The sequence below is a fragment of the Triticum urartu genome, chromosome 1A (assembly GCF_056163025.1).
Source record: "Triticum urartu cultivar PI428250 chromosome 1A, HENAU_Tu73, whole genome shotgun sequence".
In the NCBI taxonomy this organism is placed as follows: Eukaryota; Viridiplantae; Streptophyta; class Magnoliopsida; order Poales; family Poaceae; genus Triticum; species Triticum urartu.
Window position 1 is genome coordinate 191,217,778 of NC_141873.1, and position 6,562 is coordinate 191,224,339.

Here is a 6,562-nt window from a genome sequence, read left to right on the forward strand (position 1 = left end):
AAATCGGGAAAGTGGAACTGGCTTGAAAATATGGTGTTGTATTGCCGCTAGTAATTGAAATCATGTCGATCAAGCACATGCCAGCTCTATCCGCTGTTGACTGTAGATGTCCCTGCTCCCCTTCCTGACAAGGAACATACTATACGTACTAAGTACAGAATAACAAGAGAGGAACATGTTAAAGAACAGGAGAGGAAGCATATTCTTGAGGTTCCGCTTAATTGCATACAATATTGGTTGCCCACTCATGATGAATCATAGCGCCCAAAGAAATGCAATTCCATGCTGTCTCTCTATATGTGGCAATTTTGAACAAGAGTCATTAGGATCATATACTGAACAAGAGTCAACCGGTGGGGAGCATATGAGTTTCATTGCATCCAGAATGGCACTCAATGCCTTGGTGCCAATTTTGTAAGTCATTGCAGTGTTTAGGTTCAAGAGTGGACTGCTGCTAGTGCGACACAAAGCAGCTACACAGATCATAGTGTAGATATAACGGGAAAACCTTAAGCATCAAAGTAAAATTAGCAAAGTGGAACTTGTTGGAATATATGTGCTAGTATTGCCGGTACGGCAAGAAAGGCTTCAGATACCAGCTCTCTTCAACTGAAGGTGCGGTACTGTTAATATCAGTGTAACTCTCAAAGGCGATACAGCTCCCCGCATTTCCTTTCTATTCTTATAGGATTCAAGTGGGCAGGCCACTACAAATCCTATTCCCATGTTTACAAAATCCTACGAATCAAAGAGGCCCGAAGAGTTCAAAGTGTCCATACCAACCGACCGCATAGACCTCTACACTGCAAATGTCCCTGCTCATCTTCACTACAAGGAACATACTGTACTACTATCATACTCCCTCCGTTCCAAAATATAAGTTTTGGTAGAGATTTCCACTATGGATCACATACAGATGTATCCAAATACATTTTAGTGTGTAGATTCACTCATTTTGCTCCATATGTAGTCGATGGTAGAATCTATACAAAGACTTGTATTTAGGAACGGAGAGAGTACTTATTAAAGAAGAACGAAAGAGGAACATGCCAAAGAAGAGCAAGCGGATTTTGGATAATAAAATGTTCGTTGCGCAGTGCCCACACATGATGAACCAGAGCACATTAAGAAAGCAACTCCATGTTGTCTCTATATATGTGGTGCACGTGCTTTTTCGAAAGTAAAGTAGGAACATTAGCTGACCAATTAAATGTTATCTGTTTTAGTAATATCAGCATCATATCAGATTCGTACTTGAGCAACAAGTTTGGAATTATGAGTGGCACGTTGTTTAGCTTGATGGATTCAGGAGCAGTGCTAAGCAGGTACGATGATGGTACTGAATATAAAGGCATGTCTGCATGCAAGTTGTGTGACTTTTGTCATTTGGGTCATTCCACCATTTCAGGCAGTTGGATGAAGATCCTACGTCTCCTAACCCTTCTTCTTCCTCGTCTCTGATTCTTCCCATATAGAACACCGCACAGGCCACTGGCTGGACCACCGGCCCCAACCGCCTCTGTTCCTCCGCCACCCCCACCCCCACCCCGCCCCCACCCGCGTCGAGTTTTATTTGTTCGGCGAGGCCCCACCACCACCCCCACAACCAAAGTCCCCACCCGAGCCCCTTCGTTCGCGCCGGCGAACTCTGGCAAGCTCTAAAAAATCGACTGACCCAATTTTGAAATTTAGTCTACTGTGATTTAACTAGTGTGGAATATAAAAGGGGAAAACCATAAGCATTGGGAGTATAGTGTTGAGCGTGCCATGGCGGATCTGAAGGTGCAAACCGGACAACAGCAACTTCACAACCAATGTTTGCTTTCAACTAGCAAGTAAGTGATGGACAAGAAATTAGAGTAAAGCAGTGGCGATCTATTTTCTTGCTACGATAAATGAGTTGAGCAGATACAAAGAGTACCGCCTCTGGTGCGGCGCTGTGTATGCATCTATTGAGAATTTGATGGTGATGCAGTAGCGATGGCTTTCGACGGCGTGGAAGTAGATTTAGGAGGGTAGACGGTGGCGGCAGGGCGTGGTGGACGAGACGGTCGTAGGAGCAGCACCGGCAAGGTGGACGACGGCGGGGATGAAGCGAGAGGACAGGATGCAAGGATCCCGGTCCAAAGCCATGGATGAGAGAGGTCAATCTCTTGTAAAGGACGGCGGCGTCGGGGTATCAGCTCCGGCATGGTGGAGGAGGACGGCGGTGGATGGGGTGGCGGACGGTGGAGGCTGGGGTGGAGAGGGTGTTTCGGCGCCCATGGAGTACGAATGAGGAAATGGAGGTGGAGAGGAATGGGGAACCATGTCTTCAGGGCGCGCTTGTCTCAAATGCGAGGAAATTTACAAACTGAGCCCCCGTTTCAAATTTCCTACATCACAGCAATATTAGTCAGTTGGGGATAGGACGGTAATCTCGCATACACCGAATATTTGCCGACAAGAGTTTGTTTTTGGCACCCACCGTGTATGAATCGGGGAGGGAGTCAATTTCGGCCGGGGACACACTGTGTTTTGGCGCCCACCATGTATGAATCCGGGTGAGAGGTGGTTATGTCATGTTTGAGTGAAATTACAAACCTACCCCTATCGAAATGTAACATCCCAAATTTTCAATTTGGAATGTTATACATTAGGTCATCATGCATAACATATTTTATTTTGCTTTTGGTTTCGATCCTAGAAAATCCTAAGCAACTCAAGGACCCACGGAGAGAGTTGGGGATTTCGTTATTTACATATTTGAGTTTTCTCAAATTATGTAAACAGGATCATTTGATTTTATTTATTTTATCATCAATTATTTCTATTACAAAATTATGAGAGAGGGAATAAAATGACTTTCCAAAAATATAGAAATATTGAGGATTTAATAAAAAAAATCAAATAAGTTTTATTTCGGAGTTTTTCGGTATTTTTAATTGAATTTAGAAAAAATGCGCGTTTTTCAAAGTTGTAGTTTGGGCCCAGATAAATGTTCACTTTATCGGGCTTGATTTTAGAAACCCGGCAAAATTTATTTCATGATTTTTGGAGTCCGTTTGGTATTTCTTTTTATTTTTCTTCCGAGCGGAATTATTTAAAAAAAACGCGCGGAACCGACTTTGGGCCGTACTCGGCCAGGACACCGCCGGCCAAGGCTATATAAGCCGCCGCCCCGGGGCCCGAAAGCCCAGCCGCCAGCCGCCCCTGCCCTAACCCTAGCCGCCGCCTCCAGCCGCCGCCCCGCCGCCGACTCGCCGGAGTGCGCGCTGCCCGAGGTTCGCCGCCGCCTCGTTTTCCGTGCTGTTAAAAAAATTTTTTTTTCGTCGTTTTTCTTTTTCGTCGGATTTTTCGCGGTTATTTTCTGATCGCGATTTCTGATCCGATTTTCGTTTTAGTATAACTTTTCGCTCGTTTATCGGAATCAGGTGATTCAAGCGCCTGGAGTTTCGTCTCGAAACCCTCTTTCCGAATAATCAACTTAAACATGTTTTTGCTACTGTAAAATTTTCCCTAGATCCAGATTACTAGAACGAAGTTGTTTTCTTTCGCCGTTTGATTTCTTTTGCTTCGTTCGATTTGATTCTTTTTGCAAACTAGGGTTCTTAAGTTGAACTTTCTGGTTAGATCTCTTATTTGAGTTTTACCTGTGCATTAGATGAGTATTTATTGTATGCTTGTTGTTTGTCTGCGATAGAATACCCGGAGTGCGCCGCCTGTTACTTTGAATCTCTAGGTTACGCGGATCATCAGCAAGGCAAGTAACACTTTGATCATACCTTTTCTACAACCCAGTTTTATTGCATTAGATCAATCTTCACACATTGCATGATTAGGATCTAATTAAATTGTGGGATGGGAAGTAGATGAGGTAGTACCTATTACCTGTTTATTATCAAACCTTTGGGAGTTACTTCTACGTTTGCTTATTATGCCATGCTATGCTAGTAGACGTGGATTGGGTGAGTGATATCCATGACAGATGTGAGATTAATAATTAAGGGTTTATCTAAGGTGGCAACCTAACACGCATCTGGGTGGATTGAGGCACCTGGGGTTTCCAGGACTTGCCTGTTTTTATTTGGACCGCCACCCAGGCCCAAAGGGATCATGAGATTATTCATACTAGAAACTTCCGTGTGCAGCCACAAGCCATTATGGGCTCTGGCATAGTTGACTAAGTTGTGCGAACTCTTACAGGGTAGACTAGCAGATGTAGGGGAAAGTAGGTGTACCAGTCTATCCGTCGTAAGGTGCTAGCGCTTCTGAAAGATTGTGTCTCGGTCATCCGTCTACTCAAACACCCTGTAGTGCGAGAAACCAAACGGAGGCGATCGAGCCTTGTGGGGAAAAGTGCGCAAACCTCTGCAGAGTGTAACAAACTAATCATGGTTAGCCGTGTCCCCGGTTATGGACATCTTGAGTATCCAGTACCTGGATTATCATGTGAATCTCAACATGTTACTCTAAATTAATTTTGATGGGTTTTAATGACGTTACTTAATTGGGATTGAGAATGCTGTCAACCATTCTCAATGTTTAACAACCACCATGATAGTAATTAATTTTATTCCTTTGAAGTAGGGAAAAATTGGCTTTACGCAAAACAGTAACCATAGAGCTTTCCACCAGCCAAATATGCATATAGTATAGCTGTTGCATTCCATTACTCTCTATGTGTTACCTTGCCAGCATATTCCATGTGCTGACCCGTTTTTGGGCTGCAACGTTAATGTTGCAGACTTTTTAGATGACGATTGAGGAGTTTTAGGTCGTGGTTCTATACTCAGTGATGCCGTTGGAGTTGATGGACTCACTTATCTTCCAAGCCTTCCGATGTTATCGTTATTAGATGGCCTTAAGCCATATTTATTTTAATAAGTTCTCTTTTGAGACACTCGATGTAATAAGTGTGTGATTGCTACTCTGCTATAAATCCTCCGAGTACTGTGTGGTGTCAGCATTACTGATCCAGGGATGACACCGGAGCACAGAGATTAGACTGTTTGAGGTCTGGTCGCTACACAAAACCTATAGAAATCGAGCAGATAGGCTTTGCGTGGCAGGGATAGGCAGTAGTAATTACCATCTCACAGATTTTGGTTTTGGGCGGATAATGCAAATTTTCCCGCTTCGTTCAAATTTTGAAGAGTGCACATTTACCGTGCCAACTCAATTCGAATCCCGTTTGTATTCTATTTTTTTCGGGCGGGATCCATTTTCGATTGGAATAAAATTCTATATACATCATTTTTTTATATATACTTTCAAAAGCACAACACCCTTTATACATAAATATGGTATACAAATGGCATGATCTCGGATTCATAAGGTTGTATACATCAATTTGGATTTTCAAATATTTGAAACCACTTTATGTTGAAATCCAATGTATGCATTCCTCGCTAACTGTCTCCAATTAATTTGTGTTTCATGGGGTTTTTTTTACTTCTCAAACATGTATAATGTGTTTCACACATGCAACATATAGTGTAATACCATTTAGACATTAATTGCATATAAACCATGCATTGTTTCTAATTAAAGAATCTATGGATCACCAATATTGATAAACTATATAACATTACACGTGTCCCCAAATTCAAATGAATATGCATGTTTGATACACCAATTTGCGTTATGATATTATCGATGTCGTGATCTCCAGTTTAAATATCTGAATCCCATTTAATCCAGATATTCGTCTCATATAAGTATCATTCATGGTTATATAGGAATATCTCTCTAGACCTATACGCATTCATCGTCTCTCGGGTATCTCTCGTGTTACCTGTATGTCGATAGTGATATTTTATCTTCGTAACACACTGACGGTACTCTCTCCCTTGACCTTTATTACTCTATATTTCTCTAAGTATATCTCGCTCCCTGCTATGTGTCTCTAACTATGATTCTCCATGTGGAATGTCTTTATCTCACACAAACACAAAACTTTGTCTTACGGGGTCTCATTTCTCTCTACTATTCCCCTGTGTGCCACTCGCACACCCCTCATACAGAGATGTCTTTCGCTCCTTAGGTATGAGAACCTACGACTCTTCCTCTTAAATATCTCTTTCTCACACACAAACACAAACTCTGTTTCCCAGGGTCTCGTATTTCTCCACCATTCTCTTGTATGTCGCTCACACACACTCTCTCTCCCTAGATATATCTTGCGTTCCCTCATATGTTTCTCTAGCTATCACTCTCGTTTTGAAATATCTTACTCTCTCGCAGACACAAAACTCCGTCTCTCGGGATCTCATTTCTCTCTGACATTTGTTTGTATGTGAGTCACATGCACCCTTTTTTCATCTCTCTCACACCCACACCCAGAGCTCAGCCTTCTGATCCACTCAAATCCTATATCTAACGCACACTAGCTAGCATCTTTATCTTTCTAATCTGTTTCTCCATCAACCTTCTTTCATTTATAGGTTGATCTCTTTTGCACAATCGTTGTGCCTCACTCTTTCTGCTCGCCATAGATGCATGCTCCAGCCCACACCACTATCTCTTAAAGAAAAAAACACATGCTCAATTGTGGGGCCTTCTTCCCTGCATTCTCGCATGC